The sequence below is a fragment of the Mobula hypostoma genome, chromosome 6 (genome assembly GCF_963921235.1).
Source record: "Mobula hypostoma chromosome 6, sMobHyp1.1, whole genome shotgun sequence".
In the NCBI taxonomy this organism is placed as follows: Eukaryota; Metazoa; Chordata; class Chondrichthyes; order Myliobatiformes; family Myliobatidae; genus Mobula; species Mobula hypostoma.
The window spans coordinates 142,683,120-142,709,814 of NC_086102.1; the positions used below are offsets into that span (position 1 = coordinate 142,683,120).

General features: G+C 43.1%; 1 protein-coding gene and 1 long non-coding RNA gene across 5 annotated transcripts in view; one reads left to right on the top strand and one right to left on the bottom strand.

The window, feature by feature from the left end:
- The window catches only part of LOC134348460 (uncharacterized), a 60,725-nt gene extending 60,007 nt beyond the window's left edge, over window positions 1-718 (bottom strand). Inside the window, exon 1 of the long non-coding RNA XR_010018422.1 lies at window positions 586-718. This is a non-coding gene — a long non-coding RNA (uncharacterized LOC134348460). The remainder of the gene's footprint in view (window positions 1-585) is intronic.
- Window positions 1-26,695, top strand: part of LOC134348459 (diacylglycerol kinase beta) — a 579,084-nt gene that overhangs the window by 93,763 nt on the left and 458,626 nt on the right. The gene's annotated exons all lie outside the window — the stretch shown is intronic.

Genomic DNA, 26,695 nt, shown 5'->3' on the forward strand with positions numbered 1-26,695 from the left:
AAGCAAGGGAGCTGAGAGATAACTTATGTATATTTGTTTTTACTTTAAGCGAAGTGTGCACGCAAAATGCTGTGGCATGATGCTGTATGCCATTCACATACTTTGTACATAGAACTATAATGAATTACATAAGAAACAAAAGGATGCTTAAACAACATTTATAATATTACTCAAAAATTACTAAAATATTAAATAGACTATCTGTTCCTTAGTTTCCCAGGGCTATTTGTGGGGCCTGTAGTACAATCTCATCAGAGTGATTGCATTTTTCCTTTTTTAAGTTCTGCCTATGTAAATTCAATGGACAAATCTTCCATTATGTCCCTCTGAGTACAGTTGTAATATTGTCCATGATTAAGCAGTGCAACTTCCCCTACCACTTTTATGTCCCTCTACCTTTTCTAAAACATCGAAACCCTGGGGCGTTAAGCACCCATTCCTGTCCCTCTCTCAGCTAAGTCTCTGCAATGGCCACAGTATCATAGTTCCATGCTCCAAGTTCATCACATTTACCCATAATACTCCTTACATTAAACACATACACACTTCAAATTATTCATCCTATCTCTATTACTTAGCTCCTACCTGTTTTAATTGGCCCTGACATCTACGTCCTTCTGCGTTCCTCCACTTTTTGAGCTGGTGCTTTGTTTCCCATCCCCCTGCTGTGGACTGTTGGACCACGCAAGCCACTCTTAGTAATACTGCAAAATTCCATCCCACATCTCACAGCTTGCAAACAATGCCTGGTTGTTCCTTTGTAAAATGAGGTGGAGCACGGCAAGATGTAATAGGAGCTAACCATGCAGGAGGAAATGATACTAGGTCATGTGTTGTTGAAGTCATCATGACTGCCATTGCCTAACTGATCAAAGATAATGTTGTCTGTGTGCATGATCCTCCTTCCCACTTCTCACTTTCCCTTCTGTCTGCACATGTTTGTCTTAAATTAGTTGTACATGCTGTCAACAAGGTTCTTCCTGTCTCGCTTCCTAAGCACGTAACTATAAACGTCAATCCTGATGTAGGTTCTTGACCAGAAACGTCAGCTATCCCTTTAGCTCCTCAAATGTTGCTTGACCTGCTGAACACTTCCATCAGTTTATTTTGTTTCTTTTTGCTCTAGATTCCAAGATGATGCTGGTGACATAGGGCAATATTTTGTAGGCAGAACTACTAGGTACCCTGCTCAATATATTTCTGAACTGTGATCACTGCAATCTGCAGCCTATGTACTTTTGAACTGCCTAAACAAAATAGTGATTTTACAATCTTGAGAATCATGTATGGACATCGCAAGGTGGTCATTACTGGGGATGGATGCTGTGTCGAGGCCGAGAGCGGAAAGTTAACCTGTTGTAGTGACTACTTTGAAACAAACAAAAAGTAGATGAGAGGCTGTGAGGGTGTATTGCATTGTATGACACACTTGTAACCAACTGAATTCCAAGTCGAAAAGGTATGTTTAATCCTTTATTACAAACCAACAGTAACATCATTCAACTCTTCCATAATTCATGTTAAGCAAAAATGAATTTGACAAGTGTAATTGGATCAAGTTCAAACAAAGATGAGTGGTCAAAGTCGAGCATAATTTGTTCAAATTCAGACAAGGACAACCGGTCAACAAAAAAATACGTGCTCCCTACTCACCCCTTCTCTGTTCTGCCAGGCAGTTGAGCAGGTGACCATATTCATCTATTTTACCACCAGCCAAACCCACGTGACAAATTACCTTCACCCAGTGTGAGGATGTGGAACACAAATACAATACAGACAGACAATAAATAGGTGCATGGCTCCTACACATGTGCTCTGCTCTGTTACTCCACGCCAATTAAAGCATTAAGCCAGTTTAAAGCATTGATGCCTGAGGGCAGAAAATGAACCAGTGATCAGTGCCGTATGCCTGCGTTTGACCTGTCTCCCTCTCTCTTCTCACTATCACCATCAGGTGGGAGGTACAAGTGTCTCAGGTCTCATGCTGCTGGCTGGGGTTGGGAGCAGTTGTTGCCCTGCAGCCATTGGGCTCCTGGGCCAGCTTCACTCACATCAGTGCTGAACTGACTCTGCAGCTTCTGCTCGATATTATGGTTACTTTCTTTTGCTTTTTGCGTGATTTGTCCTCTTTTCCACATTGGATGTTTGTCCACCTTTGTGTGTAGTTTTTGTGGATTCTATTGATACTTTTTTCTGTGGATGCCTGCAAGGAGACGAATCTCCAACTTGTTTATGATATTCATACATACTTTGATAATAAATATGAATTTTGAACTCTGGACTTTGAGATTCCGGCATTGCAGTCTCTTGTTTCTACAACGTTAGATGTGTATGTGTGACCCACGACGTCATCCTTTCCAGGCGAAGCAGGAACTGCATGAAGACCAGTGATGAACACCTGTAACACTTGCAATGAACACCTTGGATACTGAGTGACAAATGCATGTCATTTGAAGATGGGAATCTGCCTGTTTGAAATCACTGGGCAGTGACACACAACAGGAAGAAAGACTGGAATGCATGGTCACTCAGAGTTCAGCTGCAGAGGACTCTGTTAAAGACCTGGTAGGGGCAATCGATAGGGACAGGCTGAAGGCAATCCACAAAGAAATGCTTACTCCATTAGGAAGACTCTGTTCAATATCAAGGAAAAGGGAGGAGTTTGTGTCTTAATACGGATATCTTGCAGATTTGGAGATGTACAATTTTCGTTTAAATAGGATGACCATCCCAACCATGAAACATTTTCTTCAGGCTGACATTGCAGCTTCTATTAGACACAGCAGCCACCCAACACTGGGTACTCATGTTTTTGTGTAAAGTTAGCCTGCTAAATATGTAGACAGGGCTATGTAGGTTATCGGGGGTTGTCCAGCAACTTGCCCTCCAATTGGTCAATGGGAGCTTCTAACTGGAGCGAGGTTGAGTAGCAATTGACATGAGCCTCACGATGTCTCCTCGCAGTCCAGTCATTCAGCATGTCCCCTTTCCTGACGCTTGCAGCTGGAATTATTGCTACCTCCACTCTGATTTGGGCTCTAAGCCAGTTGGTTGCTTGTGATCAATTAGTTACCAAGGGCAGGCATGGGCCCTTGGGGATCTCACAAAGCCGTTAGTTGGCTTTGAGTTATGACCTACTGTCTTCTGATCTCCAGCAAGGGAAGTAATGGTTGTGGATAAACAAAAAACATCAGTGACCTCCCATACTTCACATCAAGTTGATAGAAGTATTTGTAGCTCTAGGTTGAAGGAAGCCATTTGCGTAGAAGGTCACAGCCACAACCACCATGCCAGCTGCTGATTTTGATCTTCTAATCACATACTTTTTCCATTGTTGCATTATTTTTTTGGAACACAGTGCACATCCATGGCACTAAATTTTATGTCAGCACTATTGAGAGTTTGTCAAAAGGTGGGCGTTGGTGGTGGACCCAAATGTAAGACATAGACACTGAAGTACCAGGAACAGGACTTGACTAGAGAGCTGGGATAAGAACACAGACTTGGGCTAGGGCATTGGCGAGGCAAGCAGGACCAGGTCAAGGAACTGGGACGTGACGGGGCTTGGGTTCCGCGAGGCGAGGGCGTGGCGAGGCTTGGGTTTGGACTCCTAGCCAGAGACTGGACAAGGACCCAGAACCTGGGTCTTGACTCGGGCTTGGACTCCGGAACTAGGCAAAGATGTGACGTGGTCATGGGAGACAGGACTAGGTGAGGCTACAGGACAGAACGAGAGACTCCTGGGCAAGACGAGCGAACTCCAGCACAGGATGACAAACATGGACAGGACGAGAACACGAAGCCTTGACTTGGGCGAGGGAGACAGGAACGCAAAACCTTGGTCGAGGGAGACAGGAATGTAGAACACAGAGCCTTGGTCTTGGGAGACAGGATCGCAGAGCCTTGGACAGGAGAGGACAGGAACGCAGAGACATGGATCATAGAGCTGGGACGCCTCCTTGGGAACAGAACTTGGGGCCGGGGTTCTACACAGAGTCAGGACCCCTCCTAGGGAGCAAGACGTAGGGCTGGGACTTGTACAGAACACAGAGCGACGGTTCCCAACACAAGGTAGCGGCAAACAGCTGGACCTACCTAGCGAAGGCGTGGACAGAGAGACTGTTCCCAACTCAAGGTAGCGGCAAACGGCCAGACCTACCTAGCGAAGGCATGGACACAGAGACAGTTCAAAACAACAATAGACAGTTCCTTATTTTGCTCCAGCGGTTGAACTTGACAGTGGTGCAAGCGAAGGTTGCAGGCAAGGGTTCCAGGTGAGGCAAGGCTCCAGACACTGGTTGCAGGGTAAGGCTTCAGGAGGCAGGGGCAGAGAAGGGGTTTGGACAGGAACAATCCAGCAACTGAAGCTGAACCAAGGAGCTATGTATGTAGCCAGCTCAAAATGTCAATCAGCTGCCTCAATTAGAGCACCCAACAGAAAAAGGGAAAACCAGAAAACCTGGAATAAGGAACGATGGGCTGGACCGTGAACTGAAATCCAGACCTCACGGACCGGACCATGACAGAATTATATGCACCATTGATGCTGTACAATTTAACAAATGTTCACTCTTTTCACTTCTATTAATTATTGAGCTTGGCATTTTTTTTTGAGGTAAAGTGCATTGTTTAGAATTGTTCAGGTATTTTGAAGCTCTCAGGAAGGCTGCACAAAATAGATTGAGTAGTTACAATAATGGGTGGAATATACTGGTATCTTTATGAACGCACAGTAGAATGGGAGGATAAGACGATTGCATTATGGTTGAAGTGGCAAACTTAATTACTGCAAAAAATTTTGTAGATCAAACACAAATACTCAAAATTGCTGGTTTAAGGCAAAGATCCACAATTTGAACATGAATTACCATAATTAATCCATACAATAGTTGAGTAAAGGTGGCTTTTTTTAAAGAAAACACGCTTGAGCAGTTTGATAGTCCAATATGATATAAATACCATAAAAGTTGGACTTTTCAGGAATGGGAAATGAAAGATTTTGCTTAAAAAAAAAGTCAATAAAAGATCCAATAGAGCATTTGTTTGAACGTCTCAGGAAGATGGAAAAATTGCATTTTCACATTGTAAATTCGATCTGTGGATTTGAGAATTATGCCATCATTATTTTATCAGATACACAGTGTTGGAGGAACTCAGGAGGTTAGGCAAGATCTATTGAGAATATGTAGGTCAGGCAGTATTTATCAATACCTGGGGCCAAGACCCTTCATCAGGACAGGAAAGAAAGGGATAGAAGACAGAACTAAAAGGTGGGGAAGGAGATGGATGAAACAAAGTGAGGGGAAAGGGGGCATCTGCAGAATCTCTTGTTTATCATTATTTTGTCTGCTTGAGCTGGGTAAAATGTCGGACACTAAATAATATCCCAATAATTTTCAGTCACAGAAAAGTACAGCACAGCAACAAGCCCTTCAGCTCATGATTACGTCACTTGATTATTTTCCCAATTTTTTTCATATTTTACATTTGGAGATTCAAAGCTGAAATGGCTGTTACTCTTTTAAGGGCAACTAAATTTTAAGAACTATAAAAAGTTGGTCAATGTGGGCCATATGGCATGTAAGTAAGAAAATGGCCAATGTTATGTGTGATGTGACTATACCAATAAAAAAAACATTTAATTACTTTCACCCCTGAGTACACTATCAGTTGCTGAGTATCTCTAAGGCAAGGATAATGAATTCTGAGTGTTTCGACAACTGGGACAGTTCTTACCCTTGGATGCCAGAAGAAAGCATGAAAACTAAGGTCTTAGATTAACTTCAGATTTAAAATAATCCCTGTAGTATAGAACACAGAAAAACTTGCATTATTGTAAAAGCCCAACTGGTTCATCAGTAGGGTTCAGGAGACCTGTCATTACCTGGTCTGGGTTATAAATGACTCCAGAAATCTACAGCAATATGGTTGAGTCCTTATCTTCTCTCTGAAATGGGCGGCACGGTAGTGCAGTGCTCAGCATAATGATTTACAGTACGGGCAGCCCAGGTTCAGTTCCTGCCGCTGCCAGTAAGGAGTTTGTAAGTTCTCCCTGTGATGGCGTGGGCTTTCTCCGGTTGCTCCAGTTTCCTCCCACAGTCCAAAGATATTAATTGGTCATTATAAATTATCCCGGTATTAGGCTAGAATTAAATTGGGGTATTGCTGGGCCATGTGGCTCAAAGGGCCTATCCTGCGGTGTATCTCATTAAATAATTGTATCAAGAAAACAAATGGGGCATCCAGATGGAAGTATCTGTCTTTAAACTAGCCAGATTAGCTGGGCATTAATTTTGAATGTGCCAAAGTGTTTCCCAGCCAAATCAACCTGGCAAAGTAATTTTTACAAGTATGTCAAGGGCTGAGGAGTGCTGTTCCAGCCTGACATAGTCCAACTTACAGAAACATGCTCTATAGATATTACACTAGACAGTCCTTGCAGGACAGGCCAATATTGGACCAAGTTTTGGAGGGGGTGGCAATGGGAGTCCTCTGCATTGACTCAAGACTCCATGGCGTCTTACAGTATCAGGACAGATATAGAAATGGAAACTACTTTCTGATTACCATCTATTCTCCTTGTTTAGCTGTAATATAAATAGTGTCAAACAGCACTCTGGTGAAAAGGGCACAAATATATCCTTCATTGTATTGTGTGGCATTGTAATCAGACAATCTGGGATAAACTCCAAAAAAGATTTGGCAGGTTGAAATTGGACACCCATGATGTACATCATCTAAGCCTCTATCTTTGTGAACTGGCATACCCTGCAATTTATAATTAAGCCCAGGATCAGACTGATTCAATGAAGAGGGCAGAAGACATTTCTGAGGCAACCCCCAATGTATCCGAAAGTTTTGCCAACCTGGCAAAGTTGCAACAAGGAGCATTAAAGAGATAACTGATGCTACAATGATTAGCTCCTTGCTCACAGTTGTGAATGGTGGGATGATGTGTCTCTGAAGACAAACTTATCATTCCCCTCAGTAATGGGGCAATTCAACACATGAGTGCTAATTTCAAGGCTGAAATACTTGCACTCATTAAGTGCTAGAAATACTCAATACATCAGACAACAGCTGTTCAGAGAGAGGCTGATTAAATATTTCGGATCAATGACCCTACATCATTTGTGACTCAAGTGAAGTGTCATTGACCTGAAACAGACTTGAACACCCTGTCCTCAGCAAGTGCCTTGCCTTTGTCCTTCTCTGCCCACACCTCAGTGAGTTCCGTCCTGCCATGATGCTGAGCTCTTCTTTGATTGCCTCCGTCTCTGAGCCCATCTCCTTGGCAAGAATTCCCCACCACTTACCGATGACCCCTATTTTCCCATTCTCCCATTTTCAACTCTCCTTCCTGTTCTCTGAGACACTGCTGTGGTTCTTCGCCTGCTCTGGATGTTTTCATCTCTAATAGTCAACTGGTTTGACTTTAGCACTCCACTCCTCTTTGAACCTTACCCCTCTGAACACACTGCCCTCCACTCTCTCTGCCCTAATCCCAACCTCATCATCAAACTCACTGACAAAGGGGATGCTGTTGTAGCGTGAACTGACCTCCAACTTGCTGAGGCCAGGAGGCAACTCTCGGACACCTCCACTTCTTTTTCCCTTGATAAGGACCCCACTCAGGACATTGGCTCCGATACCATCACCAACCTCATTAACTCTGGAGATCCCCTATCGACAGCCAACAACCACATAATTCCTTTACTAAGATTGCTCGTTTGTACGTCCTACCCAAGATCCACAAACCTAACTGTCCGGGTAGGCCCATTGTTTCTGCCTGCTCCTGCACCACTGAACTCATGTCCGTATTCCTTGGCACGCAAGAAAATCTACAGATACTGGAAAGCCAAGGCAACTCGAATTCAGCAATAAATAAAGAAACAATTGATGTTTCAGGCTGAGACCCTTCATCAGGACCAGAAGTCAGAGTAAGAATTTGGGGAGAGGGGAGAAGTACTAGGTGATAGGTGAAACTGGAAGAGGTGAAGTAAAGAGCTAGGAAGGTGATTGGTGAAAGAGATAAAGGACTGGAGGAGGGAGAATCTGATAGGAAAGGGTAGAAGATAATGGAAGAAAGCGAAGGAGGAGTACCACTAGAGGGAAGTCATGGGTAGGTAAAGAGATGGGGAAGGAGAGGGAAACAGGAATGGGGAATGGTGAAGGTGAGGGGAAATTACCCGGTTCAAGAAATTGATGTTCTTGTCATCAGGTTGGAGCCTATCCGGATGGAATATAAGGTGTTGCACCTCCATCTTGAGTGTGGCCTCCGCAGCAGTAGAGGAGACCATGGACTGACATGTCGGAATGGGGATAGGAAGTGGAATTAAAATGGGTTGCTATGGGAGTTACCTCTTTTTCTGACAGAAGGAGCATACGTGCTCAGAGAAGTGGTCTCCCAATCTACATTGAGTCTCAACGATATAAAGGAGGCCACACTGGGAGCACGGGATACAGTAGGTGACCCCAACAGACTATCAGATGAAGTGTCACCTTATCTGGAAGGACTATTTGGGGCCCAGAATGGTAGGGAGGGAGGATGTGTAAGGACAGGTGTGGCATTTGTTCTACTTACAAGGATAAATACCAGGAGGGAGATCAGTGGAAGGGACAAGTGTGTAAGAGAGTCACGTAGGGAGTGATCCCTGTAGGAAGTGGGGGTAGGGAAAGATGTGCGTTCTGGGGTGATCCCCTTGGAGATGGTGGCAGAGGATTATGTGCTGGACACGGAGGCTGGTGGGGTAATTGATGAGGACAAGAGGAACCCTATCCCTGATGTGGCAGTAGGAAGATGGGGTGAGGGCAGACGTACACAAAATGGAAGAGATACAGGTGAGGGCAACGTGGATAGTGGAGGAAGGAAAGTCCCTATTTTTTTCTTTGAAGAAAATCTTATTAGTTCTGGAATGAAAAGCTTCATCCTGAGAGCAGATGTGGTGGAGACGGAGGAACTGGGGGAAGGGGATGGCATTTTAGTAAGTGACAGAGGGGGAAGAGATATAGTCCAGCTAGCTGTGCTCCTCCTTCCCATTCTTCCATAATCTTCCACCCTCTCCTATCAGATTCCCCCTCCTCCAGCCCTTTATCTCTTTCACCAATCAACTTCCCAGCTCTTTCTTTCACCCCTCCTCACTCCCAGTTTCACCTATCACCGACCATCTTGTACTACTACTTCCCCCACCCCCCCACCTTCTTACCCTGATTTCCTGTCCTGCTGAGTTCCCCCACCATTTTGTGTTTTGTCTCCATATTCCTTGACTCCATTTTATCCCCCTTGGTTCATTGTTCTCCCACCAACATCTACAACACTTCACATGTTCTTGATCTCATCAACAATGTTCAATTCCCTGGCCATGATCACCTCATTTCCAATGTGGGTGTCCAGTCCCAATACACTCTAACCCCATCAAGAAGGCCTTAAAGCTCTCCATTTCTTTCTTGAAAACAGACCCAAACAGTTTCCCATGTTCTCTGTCAGGGAGAACTGGTCCTCGCCCTCAAACTTCTCCTTCAGTTCCCCTTACTTTCTCTATGCCCCAGCTATGCCTGCTTTTTCATTGGCTAAGTGGAACAGTCCATGTTCCAAGCCTTCACTGATAATGCTCCCCACCTCTTTCTGCGCTACACTGATGACTGCATTGGTGCTGCTTTGTACACTCATGCTGAGCTCATCAATTTCATCAACTTTGCCTCCAGCTTCCACCTGGCCCCTAAATTTACTTGGGCCATTTCTGACACGTCTGTCTCCTTCCTTGAACTCTGTCTGTCTCTAACACTGGAGACAAACAGTCTACCAATATCTTTGTTTAAACCTACCAGCACCCACAGCTATCTCTTCCCACCCTACCTCCTGCCTCCTGTAAAAATGCCATTCCCTTTTCTCAGTTTCTTCATCTCCACCATATCTGTTCGCAAGATGAGACATTCCTCCTTCTTCAAAGAGCAGAGTTTCACTATTGATGCTGCCCTCACCCTCATCTCCTCCATTTCCTGGACATCCCTCTGCCCTTACCCTGTCTTTCTGCTATCTTAACAGGGATAGAGTTTCTCTTGTCCTTACCTACCACCCCATGAGTCTCCATATCCAACACATCACTCTCCACAACTTTCACCATCTTCAACAGGAGCATACCACCAAACACTTCTCTTACCCACCACCACCACCACCACCACTCTTCGCTTTCCACAGGGATCACTCCCTCTGTGATTCCCATTTCCATTTGTCCCTCCCAGTAATCTCCCTCCAGGCACTTACCCCTGCAAGAAGCCAAAGTGCTACACCTGCCCATTCACCTCCATTCAAGGCCCCAAACAGTCCTTCCGGGTGTGGCAATACTTCATCTGTGAATCTGTTGAGTTAATCTACTGTATTTGGTGCTCCTGATGCAGCCTCCTCTACATTGGTGAGACCTAACACAGTTCAGGGGACCACCCCATGGTGCCCCTCCTCCTCCACTTTCTCCCATGATCCCTCCCCTCTTCTGTCAGATGTTTTCTTCTTCAGCCCTTTGCCTTTTTCACATCACCTCCCAGCTTCTTAATTCATTCCCCCCTCCCTACCCACCTGACTTCACTTATCACCTAGCTTGTCCTCCTTCCCTTCTCCCCACCACCTTTTTCTGGCATTTTCTCACTTCCTTTCAGTTGGCCCAAAACTTTGACTGTTTATTCATTGCAATAGATGCTGCCTGACCTACTGAGTTCCTCTAGCATTTTGTATGTGTTGACCTGAAACATTAATTTTGTTTTGCACCCCCCTCCCATGGATGCTGCCAGGCCTCCTGTGTTTGTAGCACCTAACAGTTATAATTCAGATTTCCAGTATCTACAATGTCCTGATTTTCAATTGTCTTTGCTGTCATATTCACCTAGTAGTGCTAAGTGGATGAACCAATTCATTTTTTTCTTTCCAAGATTTCCACAATCTTTAAAGCTAGTTTTAGTAACATCAATTCACTTCTCATCATCTCAAGAAATGCTTTAGAGTATTACATTAGAGACATCCTAGCTGCATTGAAGACATGCTTTTGAGAACCAGATAGATATTCTGCCAAGCCGTTAGAGCACAACTACAGTGCAGGCTTCTTTCCAACGTTGTGGAAAAGAAATTGGCCATCTGTATTTGTCCAGCAAATAGAAGACAAATCCAATCCACCTAATTGCTCCCCAATCAGTTGACTCTCAATCATCATCAATGTGATGGAAATGGTTGACATTGCTGCTATTATGTAGCACTTACTCATGATAACTAGCTCATTGGTGCCATGTTTGAGAAATACTGGGATCAATTTGTTCCAGACTTGATCACAGCCCAGGACTCTCAAGCTGAATTTCTCTCAGCCCACATTGTGTCGATTTATATTCTGTGCCCTTTGGTATCATCCATATCCTTCCATTCACTTTATATTCATATATCTGTATAAAAGCCTCTTAACCTCTACCAATCTGCTTGCTGCCACAAATACCCCTGGTATCCCATTCCAGGCACCTCCCACTCTCTGTGTGTTTAAAAAAAAATACGAAACTAAACTTACCCCTCACATGACCGTGAGACTTCTTCAGTGTCCTTCTCCAATGAGACAGTAATGTGTGTCAGTGATATATTTTGAAATTAGTGTTACAATTACAGACTAGAAAGACCCATCTTAGGATTTTAAATCATGTGGTTAACTGTCTAAGCATCTTTTGAAGGAATAGAGCAATTTACTCTGGATGCCTCCAATTCCCTAAAAGCATCCTGATACTTCCAAAAATGTCCTGGACTGCAGTGTTTTCTAGGAGATTTGAGACCTGCAGTTCAGTGATATCTCTCAGTGGTCTAACATCTCAATTATTTTCCAGCAAAGAAAGTGTTTACAGTACAATTTGCATTCTATTTTATGGATTCCATTACGTGGTCTGCTTGGATTTTAGTAAGGTGTTTGATAAGGTCTTTCATGACAGGCTCATCCACAAGATTACAGAATGCAGAACCAATGACTTGGCCATTAGATTCACAATAATTTTGCCTATAGAAGACAGAGGGTAGTAGTTGGTGGAATGTATTCTGTCTGGAGGTCTATGACTAGCTGTATTACTACTGTATTACTCTGTATTACAGAGGTATCTATACTGGTACCTCACTGTCACAAACAGCAAGGTACCTGTATAAATCATCACCCTGGCACAGTATAAGGTACAAGTCACCACCCTGGCATGGTGGTCCCAAGAAAACAACCACTCCCTCAATGTCACAAAAACAAAGGAGCTGATTGTGAACTACAGGAGGAATGGAGACAGGCTACCCCTGATTGATATCAATGAATCTGGGGTTGAGAGAGTGAACAGCTTTAAGTTCCTCGGCATAAGCATTACCAAGCATCTCATGTGGTCTGTACATACCAGCTGTGTGGTGAAAAAGGCACAACAGCGCTTCTTACACCTCAGATGGTTGAAGTTTGGTATGGGCCTCCAAATCCTAAGGACTTTCTACATGGGCACAAGTGAGAGCATCTTGACTAGCTGCATCATTGCCTGGTATGGGAGCTGTACTTCCCTCAATCTGCAGAGAGTGGTGCAGACAGCCCAGCACATCTGTAGATGTGAACTCCCCATGATTCAGGACGTGTGTAAATAGAGCCCGTAGGATCATTGGAGACCTGAGTCATCCTAAACACAAACTGTCCAGCTGTTACCATCAGCATAAAAGCCAGGACCAATGGGCTCTGGAACAGCTTCTTCCATCAGGCCATCAGACTGTTTAATTCAAGCTGACACAACTGTATTTGTATGTTGTATTGACTGTCCTGGTGTACATACTATTTACTATAAATTGCACATTGTACATTTAGACAGAGATGTAATGTAAAAATTTTTACTCATATGAAGGATGTTAGTAATAAATTCAATCTGTGTATGTTTGTGTTTGTATACGCAGTTTAAGTCAGGTTTACATACACCTTAGCCAAATACATTTTAACTCAGTTTTTCACAATTCCTGACATTTAATCCTAGAAAACATTCCCTGCCTTAGGTCAGTTAAGATCACTATTTTAAGAATGTGAAATGTCAGAATAATAGTAGAGAGAATGATTTATTTCAGCTTTTATTTCTTTCATCATTTTCCCAGTGGGTCAGAAAGTTACATACACTTTGTTAGTATTTGGTAGCATTGCCTTTAAATTGTTTAACTGGGGTAGCCTTCCACAAGCTTCTCACAGTAAGTTGCTGGAATTTTGTTCCATTCCTCCAGACAGAACTGGTGTAACTGAGTCAGGTTTGTAGGCTTCCTTGCTCGCACACGCATTTTCAGTTCTGCCCACAAATTTTCTATCAGATTGAGGTCAGAAAATGATGTCAAGTCTGGTTCATCCTTGGGAGCAATTTCCAAATGCCTGAAGGTACCAGATTCATCTGTACAAACAGTAGTACGCAAGTATAAACACCATTGAACCACGCAGCCATCATACCACTCAGGAAGGAGACGCATTCTGTCTCTTAGAGATGAATGTACTTTGGCACGAGAAGTGCAAATCAATCCCAGAACAACAGCAAAGGACCTTGTGAAGATGCTGGAGGAAACGGGTAGACAAGTATCTATATCCACAGTAAAATGAGTCCTATATCAACATGACCTGAAAGGCTGCTCAGCAAGGAAGAAGCCACTGCTCCAAAACTGCCATAAAAAAGCCAGACTACAGTTTGCAAGTGCACCTGGGGACAAAGATCTTACTTTTTGGAGAAATGTCTTCTGGTCTGATGAAACAAAAATTGAACTGTTTGGCCATAATGACCATCGTTATGTTTGGAGGAAAGAGGGTGAGGCTTGCAAGCTGAAGAACACCATCCCAACTGTGAAGCATGGGGGTGGCAGCATCATGTTGTGGGGGTGCTTTGCTGCAGGAGGGACTGGTGCACTTCACAAAATAGATGGCATCATGAGGAAGGAAAATTATGTGGATATATTGAAGCAACATCTCAAGACCTCAGCCAAGAAGTTAAAGCTCGGTCGCAAATGGGTCTTCCAAATGGACAATAACCCCAAGCATATCTCCAAAGTTGTGGCAAAATTTCTTGAGGACAACAAAGTCAAGGTACTGGAGTGACCATCACAAAGCCCTGACCTCAATCCGATATAAAATTTGTGGGCAGTACTGAAAAAGCATGTGCGAGCAAGGAGGCCTACAAACCTGACTCAGTTACACCAGTTCTCTCTGGAGGAATGGAACAAAATTCCAGCAACTTACTGTGAGAAGCTTGTGGAAGGCCACCCAAAACATTTGACCCAAGTTTAAAGGCAACGCTACCAAATACTAACAAGATGTCTGTAAACTTCTGACCCACTGGGAAAGTGACAAAAGAAATAAAAGCTGAAATAAATCATTCTCTCTACTATTATTCTGACATTTCACATTCTTAAAATAAAGTAGTGATCCTAACTGACCTAAGACAGGGAATGTTTTCTAGGATTAAATGTCAGGAATTGTGAAAGACTGAATTTAAATGTATTTGGCTAAGGCGTATGTAAACTTCTGACGTCAATAGATGAAAATGTAGCAGAACGGGTTAGTAGGTTTGCAGGCAGAACAAAGATTGATGGTGTAGTGGATAGGGTAAAAGACTGCCAAAGGACACAGTGGGATATAGATTAGTTGTAGATATGGATGGAGAGATGGCTGACAGACTTTGATCCGACCCAATGTGATGTTTTTAACTTTGTCCCTTTACATTTGATTTCCCAGTGCACTGTCAATGGCAAGACTCATACCAGAGATGATGTGCAGAGGGATCTTGGAGTCTCAGTTCACAGCTCCCTGAAAGGTTAATCAAGCATGTGGCATGCTTGTCTTTATTAGTTGAGGAATTCATCTTGAAGTTCAAAGTAAATTTATTATCGAAGTGCCTATATGTCATCGTTTGAAACCCTGAGGTTTACTTTTTTGCAGGCAATCAGGAAATACAAAAACTCAGTAGAATCAATAAAAGACTGCACCCAACAAGACAGATAGCAACGAATGTGCAAAAAGAAAAACAAACTGTACAAATACAAAAAGAAAGAGAAATTGTAATAAATAAGCAATACTAATCGAGATCATGAGATGACAAGTCCTTGAAAATGAATCCATAGTTTGTGGAAACAATTCAGTAATTGGGCAAATTAAGTAATCCCCTCTGTTTCAAGCGCCTGATTGTTGAGGGTATTGAGGTTCTTGTACCACCTTCCTGATGGCAATAACAAGAAGAGAGCATGACCTGGATGGTGGGGTCCTTGATGATGGGTACTGCTTCCCTTGACAGTGCTCCAGTGCTCAATGGTGGGAAGGGATTTACCTGTGATGGACTGGACTGTATCCACTACTTTTTGTAAGCTTTTCCATAAAAAGGCACTGGTGTTTCCATACCACTCTGTGCTGCAACCAGTCAATATACTTTCCACCACACATCTATAGAAGTTTGTCAAAGATTTAGGTGATTATTGAAACTGCTAAGAAAGCAGAGGCACTGCCATGCTTTCTTCATGATAGCTCTTGTATTCTGGACCCAGGAAAGATCGTTTGAAATGTTAATACAGAGGAATTTAAAGCTGCCAATCCTCTCTTCCTCTGATCCTCTGATGAGGACTGGCTCATTGACCTCTGGTTCCTTCCTCCTGAAATCAATAATCATCTCTTTGGTCTTGCTGACATTGAGTAAGAAGTTGTTGTTGTGGCACCACTCAGCCAGATTTTCAATCTTCCCCCATATATACTGATCCATCTCCACCTTTGATTTGACCTACAAACTTGTCAGCAAACTTAAATTTGCATTGGAGCTGTGCTTAGCTTCACAGTTATAAGGTGAGTAGAGTACATCAGGAGGCTAAGCACACAACCTTGTGGTGCACCTGTGCTGCTGGAGATTGTGGAGGAGTTGCTGGTGCCAATTCAAACTGAATATGTTCTACAAGTTTGGAATTCGAGGATCTAATTGCACAGGTATCAAGGCCTAGGATGGGAAGCTGATTGATTAGTTTTGAGGATATGATAGTATTAATTGCAGAACTGTAGTCAATGAAGTGCATCTAGATTTATGCACCTTTCTTATCCAGATATTCCAGGATTGAGTGAAAAAGGCAATGAAATGGCATCTGTTGTTAACCTGTTGTACCGTTAGGCAAACTGGAGTGGATCCAAGTCACTTCTCAGGCAGGAGTTGATGTGTTTCACCATCATCCTCTCAAAGCAATTCATCACAGTGGATGCAAGTGCTGTTGGATGATGTTCCATGTTCTTCTTGGGCACTGCCATAATTGAAGCCTGTTTGACGCAGGTGGCTACCTCAGACTGCTGAATCAAGAGGTTAAAGATATTGGTGAACACTCCAACCAGTTGATCAGGACAGGTCTTTGGTACTCAGCCAGGTAGCCCCTCTGGGCTGGATCCTTTCTGTCAGTTCACCTGCTTGAAGACTGTTCTTATGTTGGCCTCAGAAACTGAAGTCAGTGTTATCGGGGGCTGTGGAAGTTTCTGGAGATGCCTCCATGTTTTGATTGTCAAAGTGAGCACTAAAAAAAAATTGAACTCATCTGGGAGGGAAATCTTATTGTCACATGTTACTTAGTTTCTTTTTGTAGGAGGTATATGGAGGAATTTAAGGTGGGGGCTTACATGGGAGGCAGGGTTTGAGGGTCGGCACAACATTGTGGGCCGAAGGGTCTGTACTGTGCTGTACTATTCTATGTTCTATGTAATAGCATTCAAACCCTGCCACAGCTGTCGAGCATACTTTAGTGATTCAAGTTTGGTCTGGAATTGCCACTTTGCGTGTGAGATGGTTTTCATGTGATTGTACTTGGCCGTCTTGTATTTAACTTGTCTGCCAGACCTGAATGCCACTGGTCTGTGTCTCAGCATATTGTGGATCTCATGGCTCATCCAGGGCTTCTAGTTAGGGATAACTAAATGATTTGGTGGGGACACACTTTTTTATAAAGTCCGTGACAACTGTGGTGTATTCATTCAGATCCTCTGAGTCCTCAAACATAGCCCAGTGTTCTCAAAGCAATCCAGTAGCCACTCTGCAATCTCCCATGAGAACCTCTTTGTTGACCTTATCTCTGGAGCCTCCGATTTATTCTCTGCCTGTACAGAGGTAGGAGTAGGGCAGCTAAGTCATCAGATTCCTGAAATGTCTTCCAGGCTTGGAACAGTCAGCATTCCTAATACAGTAGTAGTGTCAAAGTGGTAGTGTGTGTTGGGAGCCCTGATGCTACAGGTGATATGTTGATGATAATAGGGCAGAGATGCCTTCAAACAAGTCTAATTGAAGTCCTCAACAATGATTTGAAAGGTGTTGGGATAGGCTGTTTTTTGTTTGCTAATCATGGCATTCAATACATTGAATGCTTGCTTAATATCTTAATATCTGCCTTTGGCAGGATAACAGAGGAGAACTCTCTTGGTTAGTGGAATGGTTGGCACTTAATCATCAGATATTTGAGGTCAAGAGAACAAGAGTGTGACAAGAACACTATCTGAGCACCGCAAAGAGGTCATGAAACATAGACCCCCACCTTTTGACTTCTCAGAATGGAATTTTGCAGTCCAGTGCATCTGGTATATTGAGAAGCCCTCAGGGCTTACCAATGTATCCATTGTGTCCAAAGTGCCCATGTCTCCATGAAACACAGCAATTCCTTATTTCCCTCCGATACAGCAATCCTCCCCTTGGGTCTTCAATCTTTCTCAGCGACTGTACATCTGCAAATAAGATGCTGGTTTCATTCTGGCTTGGAATCCTCCCACCTTCCTCACTCTTGGCTGTGACGATGTACCATCATCCACTAAAAGATGCCAAACCTGCATGTTTGAGAGTTGAATCCGACAAGTCCTTCAGAAGGTCAAGGAATTGCTAGTTGATTAAGATAGTTCAAATGTATGTTGCTTAAAGGGAAATTACAGGCTGAAGATTGCAGTGAAAGTAATTCAGAAGTATATTTAGAAGCTTTGAGAGCAGCTTGCAACACGTCGCCATCTTGGTAAGATGCTGCTGGTGAACCTCAAGAGTTAGGAAGTTATGTTGAAGTTTTATGAAACTGCATCTGGATATTGCATTCAGTTCTGTTTGCCACATTACAAGAAATGTGTTAAGGTTTTGGAGAAGGTGCAGAAGAGGTTTACTTGGATGCTACCTCGATTATAGGATGAGCCTGGACTAATTTGGTTTGTTTTCTCTAAATCAACGAAGACTCAGGGGAGACCTAAAAGTGATTAATAAGATCATGAGCTGATATCTCTTTCCCAGGATGAAATTTCTAATACCAGAGGGCCTACAGGGGTGAGAGTGGGTAAGTTCAAAGGAAATGTGCCGAGCAAGTTTTTTTTCTGCAGTGTGGTGAGTTGCTGGGTGCTTGGAATGTGCTGCCTGGGATAGTGCTGGAGGCAAATATGATAGAGGTGTTAAAGAGCCTCTTATATGGGCACATGTGTATGCATAAAATGGAAGGAGGTGGACATTGTGTTGACAGAAGTGATTACTTCAGTTAGGCATCTGATTACTCATTTACATTGAGGCTGAAGGGCCTCACCCTTTGCTATATTTTATGTTCATTATTTAAGTATAATGGCCACATCCCAGTACAGGTATCCCCCGCTTTTCGAAAGTTCGCTTTACACCATTTCGCTTTTACGAAAGACCTACATTAGTCCCTGTTTTCGCTAACCAAAAGAAATCCGGAGGATTTTCGCTTTTGCGAAAATAGCGTTCAGCGTTTGTTTTGCAGCGAGCCGTTATAGAGGCAGCGCGCACCCCGAGCAGTGAGAGTGGCGCCACCAAGCTCTTTCCCCAGGAACTGCACTCAGCATCTCAGCATCAAGCCGCCTTAGCTTTGAACTGTATCTGTGAGCATCCGTGCTTTATCTTGATTTATTTTGTGCATCCATTAGCAAGGTGTGTCCTAAGGTATCAGAAAAGCCTAAGAGAGCTTGTAAGGGTGTTATGCTTAGCGTAAAACTGGACGTAATTAAGCGTTTTGATCGTGGTGAACGAAATAAAGACATTGTGCGTGCCTTGAACTTGCCTGCGTCCACCATTCGTACTATTTACACGCAGAGAGAAAGAATCTTGAAAGCTGTCGATGTTACTATTGGTTCTGCTAGTAGCAAAGTGGTTTCTTTTAGTCGGCATCCAGTAATGGATAAAATGGAAAGTCTACTGCTTGAGTAGGTTGATGGGTGTACAAAGCGTGGTGTTCCGTTAAGTTATCTTATACTTAAGGAGAAATCAGTCAGTCTTTTTAATAAGCTGAAACAGAAAGCACTGGATGATGGTGATGAAAGTGTTGTGGAAGTGGAATTTAAAGGTAGTCATGGGTGGTTTGATCAGTTTTTGAGGCAAGGGCAGCTTCTTAGCTTAAAGGTTACTGGAGAGAGTGCTTCGGCTCATACTGAAGCTGCCGGAAAGTTACCAAAAGAACTGAAGAAAATAATTAGAGAAGGTGGTTATTCGTATAAGCAAGTGTTTAACTGTGACGAAACTGCAATTTATTGGAAAAAATTGCCGAGCAAGACATTTATTTCAACAGAAGAAAAGCAGGCTAAAGGGCACAAGGCATCGAAGGACAGGTTTACCCTAATGCCTAATATTAACGCCACTGGTGCTGCTTCCACCAAGCAATACCGAGTATGGTGGTAACATTCGTGTTGTGTTCTTACCGCCAAGTACGACGTCGTTGCTGCAACCGTGTGACCAAGGCCTAATAGCCACGATTAAGGCTTACTATACGCAAAATGTGATGTGTTTTATTGTAAGTGCCATTGATAGAGAGGGCAACTCCGAAGAATCTTTGCAAGATGTCTGGAAAGTCTACAGTATAAAATTAGCAATTGCCAACCTTGGAGATGTTCTCGATAGGCTAACAGTCTCGATGAGAAATGGTGTTTGGAGGAAACTGTGTCCCAAAGTAGTGAACGATTTTAAAGGCTTCGAACCAACAACATTAAATACGGCAATAGTGACTTTGGCTAAGGAGGCTGGGTTTGTGGAAGTTGATGAAGATGATGTTGAAGAGGTTTTGGCATCCCTGTACATATATAAAGTAGAAATAATGTAGGCTGTGTATTTATCATATCATTCCTGCTTTTACCATATATTAGTGTTCGGTTTTGTGTGTTACTTGGTATGATTTGGTAGGTTATTTTTTGGGTCTGGGAATGCTCAAAAATTTTCCCCATATAAATTAATGGTAATTGCTTCTTCGCTTTATGCCATTTCGGCTTACAAGAGGTTTCATAGGAACGCTCTACATTTGGATAGCGGGGGAAACCTGTATACTGTTTCGGCAGGCTAAACCAGGTGAGGGTAGCTAGTAACCCTTAACACTGATGAGACAGGGATATGCCAACCCCAGCATGCGAAACCTGTTCCAGCGGACTGGGTGGATGAGGTCAACTCTAAGATCTAACAGTCAAGAAGGTGGTTCTGCAGTGCTTCGTGGAGAGTGGAGGGCATGACAAGGCATAGCAGGCGTCATGGCTGTCCACTGCAACCGAGGAAGTCTCTAGTTGCGATGATTTTTCGTACCAATTGGACCAAAATTTGAGGCTGAGAGAGTGGAACTGCCCCAGTGCAATGGCTTTTTCACTATAAAACTCCTCCTGCACAGGTTTGTGTCAACATCGGAAATGAAGAACAACCAATACACATTTATGTCTGAGATTAAAACTCTTCAGAAGTATTTTGAAGATTTGTCCCTCAGTGTTTGGTCCTATAGGTTCTTCAGCCAAGTGCGGTTCCTAGTGATCTTTTCTTTCACCACTTTCTTCTCGTGCTCAGTGCCTCTTTGTTGAAAAAAAACTTCTAACTCACTGATTCTAAACGAGTAGCCCATTGTGGTCTTTCTGCCGTGCCGTTTGCACAAGGCAAATGAGCAAGTGCCAACTCTTTAATTGTGGCAGTCTCCTAGGGCGATGCCGTGGTTGTTATCCTAACCATCTTGCTTATCCAAGCTTCCTATTCTGTTCTGGAAAGCAGAAATACTTATTTGTCAATGCGCATGCTGACATCCCTCTATTCTGAAAACTTCTTGGCTTCATTAAAGAATATTTTAATAACTTGAGGAAGAATGCAACAGCACAGAACATTTTAGTGCCTACATTTTTGATCTAATTCCCCTTACTAAAAAAAAAGCAGCTAAACAGGGTAAGCATATTGTTCCAACATACTTAAAATATACTTCAAAATACTTAGAGCAAAGAACATTCAGCACAGAAACAAGCCCTCTGGGCCATGATGTCTGTGCCTAACATTCCAATTTAAACTAAATTTCTTCTGCCTGCATGTGATTCATATTCCTCCATTCCCTCAGGAACATATCAAAAAGCCCTTTAAATAAGTTTTGCTACTACTTCCACCATTATCCTTGGCAGTCATTACTCTTTTGTTTTTAAAACTTGTCCCACAAATTTCCTTTAAATTTTCCCCATCTCACCTTAAATTCATGCCCTCTAGTATTTGACATTTCTACCCTCGGGAAAAGATTGTCTCAACTCTATGCTTCTGTAATTTTATAAATTTCCACCAGGTCACCCCTCAGCATCAAAACACTGGTGAAAACAACCCAAGTTTGCCCGATTTCTCCTTGTAGCTCATACCCTCTAATCAGACAGCATCTTGGTAAGATAGCTATGCATATATGTTAGAATATAAAGAAGTATTTCCTGTTATCAGCATTCAGCCTGACAACTTGGCTACTACACACCCTCCCTGATTTCGGAGTCCATCCTCTGCTGACAGGTGCTCTCATGTTTTCCTTGCTTCTTCTCCCCGGCAATGAATACTGGTTGTGAGCCAGGTTTTCATTCAAAAAGAAAGGAGACCGTCTAAGCGATATGTGAGAGGGTGTTTGAGTGCTTTCATCGTGCTGCAAAGAAGTGTTTATTCTTTTAAGCAGTTAGGACTTGTAACACTATCTGTTATCGAGCGCATAAGCTGATTGAGAACGCTCTTTGCAGAACTCAGTTTCCTTGAGGTGTAGGTGTTTAGGAATTAGAGCTTGTTGTGTAGGGAGCAAGGGAAATGTTCAATAGAAATGATATTACTTATAATGATCATCTTGAACTGCTAGTAAAACTTTTTTGCCACTCTGCAGCATTTCTTGGGATGGTGTAGGTTGCACTGCTGCCTCTGTCAGCTCTGGCTGTACAGCCTGTGTCACCAAGGGCCTCCTGCCCTTGCTGCCCAGCAGTCTGATTCTCCTGTCCCTTCATTTAGCAAGAAACGTTTCCGAGAGATAATCTGGATGTCCTTCTTAGATGGTGGTGCGACGCAGTGCGTGCGGCCGCTCCGAAATGATATCATATTTGTTAAGTAGGGGCCGTGCACAATCCTGATTTGATGGAGGCAGATGTGAGAAGCATGGAGGAACATCTAGAGAAACTTCTGAAATGCCTGCTTCGCTGCCGCTGCTACTGTGCGATCGAGAATCTCCGGAGGAGAAGGCCCCAAATCCTCGGCTTTGCCTATTGCCTGTTACCGGGGCCGGAGTCGAAGCGCTCGGCAGAGATGGTGCTCAGTATTGGAGGGCTGTTCGGACGCTTGAAGTTTTTGGACGGACTCAAGAGTCGGCTGCAGTCGGGTGCTTCCAGGGTGCTGCATTGGCAAGTTTGCGGCGCTGGAGGTTCATGGCAGGAAGAGAGTTTCTCTTCTTTCTACCGTATGTGTGAGATGATGGGACTTTCGAGAGACTTTGAGACTTTTTTTTACTGTGCCCATGGTCTGTTCTTTATCAAATTATGGTATTGCTTTGCACTGTTGTAACTATATGTTATAATTATGTGGTTTTTGTCAGTTTTTTAAGTCTTGGTTTGTCTTGTGTTTCTGTGATATCATTCTGGAGGAACATTGCATCATTTCTTAATGCATGCATTACTAAATGACAATAAAAGAGGATATTAATCTAATCTAATCTAATCCTCATTGTGATAAAGCTGCCACAGCTGGTCAAAAAGTATATCTGGCTGAAACTTTGCATCAGAACTATTCCTGCCGCAGTAGCAAGCATATAATAAGTGATTACACTCCAGATCTTCCTACATGGGGAAATCCAAACCTCAGGGTGAAGGTCTAATGGTTTGATTGTGGCTTCAGTTAAGGTTAATATCCTCCTGCACCACCGCAGATTGATTAATGAGAGGAGGATTTGCCCAGTTAGATCATCAAATTAAAACTTCACTTTGTGAGTTATGGTCATCAATGCATGTCATCTTTGATAGTTTTAATTGGCTTCCTCATTACCTACATTTAAAAAAAATAGCAGATTAAGATAATGCACCTGAGTTTTGTAATTAATTCTGATTTATCTTTTGTGGCACCTTGAAGACTACTGCATGTTGGTGCACTTGTATTTAATTTGCATATTTAATTTCCTTCAATTAGGTTATGATTACTAATTACTACCATTCTGTGCGCTGGAATAATACTGCGGACTCTTCAGCTAGACTGAAGCCTGTACACAACATGCTGAGGGTGATCTATTTTCCCATTTTGCCATGCTTCATATAGAGTGTCAGCAAATTTATCTATAATGCTTCATCTATTGTCGACTCATACAACATGCCTTCTTCAATAGATTTTGCTGTTTGCTTCTTTGTTGTTGGGTAGCTTCTACCTCAATTTCCTTAAGCTATAAACATGTTCATATTAAATAATATTAAGGAACTCTATTCGCCATATGCATTTAGGAATTTTCTATGGTGTGTTCTATGGCAAAAAAACATTCAACAATTATAAAGAATAGACAAGTATATAAAAATAAAGTTAAAGGATGGTGAGGAATAAAATGTGCATTAAACATATAAAGTGTAAAGTGTCTACAGTGAAGTCAGCTACTTTAAATGTCTGCAACATACATCAAAGTTGCTGGTGAACGCAGCAGGCCAAGCAGCATCTATAGGAAGAGGCGCAGTCGACGTTTCAGGCCGAGACCCTTCGTCAGGACTAACTGAAGGAAGAGTGAGTAAGGGATTTGAAAGCTGGAGGGGGAGGGGGAGATGCAAAATGATAGGAGAAGACAGGAGGGGGAGGGATGGAGCCGAGACCTGGACAGGTGATAGGCAAAAGGGGATACGAGAGGATCATGGGACAGGAGGCCTAGGGAGAAAGACGGGGGGGGGTGACCCAGAGGATGGGCAAGAGGTATATTCAGAAGGACAGAGGGAGAAAAAGGAGAGTGAGAGAAAGAATGTGTGTATAAAAAGGAGTAACAGCTGGGGTACGAGGGGGAGGTGGGGCCTAGCGGAAGTTAGAGAAGTCAATGTTCATGCCATCAGGTTGGAGGCTACCCAGACGGAATATAAGGTGTTGTTCCTCCAACCTGAGTGTGGCTTCATCTTTACAGTAGAGGAGGCCGTGGATAGACATGTCAGAATGGGAATGGGATGTGGAATTAAAATGTGTGGCCACTGGGAGATCCTGCTTTCTCTGGCGGACAGAGTGTAGATGTTCAGCAAAGCGGTCTCCCAGTCTGCATCGGGTCTCACCAATATATAAAAGGCCACATCGGGAGCACCGAACGCAGTATATCACCCCAGTCGACTCACAGGTGAAGTGATGCCTCACCTGGAAGGACTGTTTGGGGCCCTGAATGGTGGTAAGGGAGGAAGTGTAAGGGCATGTGTAGCACTTGTTCCGCTTACACGGATAAGTGCCAGGAGGGAGATCAGTGGGGAGGGATGGCGGGGACGAATGGACAAGGGAGTTGTGTAGGGAGCGATCCCTGCGGAATGTAGAGAGAGGGGGGGAGGGAAAGATGTGCTTAGTGGTGGGATCCTGTTGGAGGTGGCGGAAGTTACGGAGAATAATATGTTGGACCCGGAGGCTGGTGGGGTGGTAGGTGAGGACCAGGGGAACCCTATTCCTAGTGGGGTGGCGGGAGGATGGAGTGAGAGCAGATGTACGTGAAATGGGGGAGATGCGTTTAAGAGCAGAGTTGATAGTGGAGGAAGGGAAGCCCCTTTCTTTAAAAAAGGAAGACATCTCCCTCATCCTAGAATGAAAAGCCTCATCCTGAGAGCAGATGCGGCGGAGACGGAGGAATTGCGAGAAGGGGATGGCGTTTTTACAAAAGACAGGGTGAGAAGAGGAATAGTCCAGATAGCTGTGAGAGTCAGTAGGCTTATAGTAGACATCAGTGGATAAGCTGTCTCCAGAGACAGAGAGATCTAGAAAGGGGAGGGAGGTGTCGGAAATGGACCAGGTAAACTTGAGGGCAGGGTGAAAGTTGGAGGCAAAGTTAATAAAGTCAACGAGTTCTGCATGCGTGCAGGAAGCAGCACCAACGCAGTCGTCGATGTAGCGAAGGAAAAGTGGGGGACAGATACCAGAATAGGCACGGAACATAGATTGTTCCACAAACCCAACTAAAAGGCAGGCATAGCTAGGACCCATACGGGTGCCCATAGCTACACCTTTAGTTTGGAGGAAATGGGAGGAGCCAAAGGAGAAATTATTAAGAGTAAGGACTAATTCCGCTAGACGGAGCAGAGTGGTGGTAGAGCGGAACTGATTAGGTCTGGAATCCAAAAAGAAGCGTAGAGCTTTGAGACCTTCCTGATGGGGGATGGAAGTATATATGGCCTGCTGCGTTCACCAGCAACTTTGATGTATGTTGCTTGAATTTCCAGCATCTGCAGAATTCCTGTTGTTTACTTTAAATGTCTGATGCTTTAATATTAAGAATTATATTGAACTTATTCCTAAGTGTCTGAAAAGTAATGCAGCAGATAACTAATACATAATTGTAAAACAATATGATTCGATGCACTCACTGTGTATAATACCAATACCATTACTTAGATTGGCGGTGCCCAACCCTTTTTTTTAATGCCGTAGACCAAAACCATTAAGAAGGGGTTCCATGGATCCCAGATTGGATCCTTATTTAATGTGGAGTTCTGTTGAACATCATTTGTGCCATTACATGTATTATTAAATTGGTTCAAACCATCCCCAGAAATATTTGGAAATTAACTCAAAAATGCATGGATTTCAGTGTAAATCCAGCAAAAATCTGAGTCCATTGAGAAATAGACTTCTGTCCTTTAACTTCTGCAGTTAGGTGAAGCACCTAAAGTGCTTCCATACAGGCAAAAGTTCAATTAGTTTTAATGTATTATCAGTTGACCCAAGCGATATTTCAATATAGCTTTTATTTAGTATCACATCCACAGGTTTCTGTAAGTAGCCATTAATATCAAGGTGAAATCATGATAACAGTTGATGGCTGGTTAAGACACGGGGAAATATTTCAATAAATTGCTGATAAAATTTTGCAAAAAGTGCAAATCTGAAGTAAGAATTGAAAATTATGGAAATGCTCAACAGGGCAGGCAGTACATCAGAACTGGAAGATGTTGAAGGCAAAAGGTTTTAAACTGGAGCCAATAAAAATGTGTAGTGGAGGAAAAAATATAGGGGGTTTCTCAAGTATAATGGATAGAAATGATTAGCTCTGTAGCATGTGCATTCTGTTTTTATTAATCTTGGTTTTTGTGATAAGGTTGATGAAAACAACTTGTGAAACTGGTTTCAAGTAAACACTGAGAAAGTAAAGAAGTAGAAATGCCGGAAGGGAAGGTCTGTGATTACATGGGATTTAGCAGAGATAACACGTTAAAAGGGTTCAAAGCATAAACGAGTGATGTTGGAACAAGTAAAACAAAAGATGGGTTTA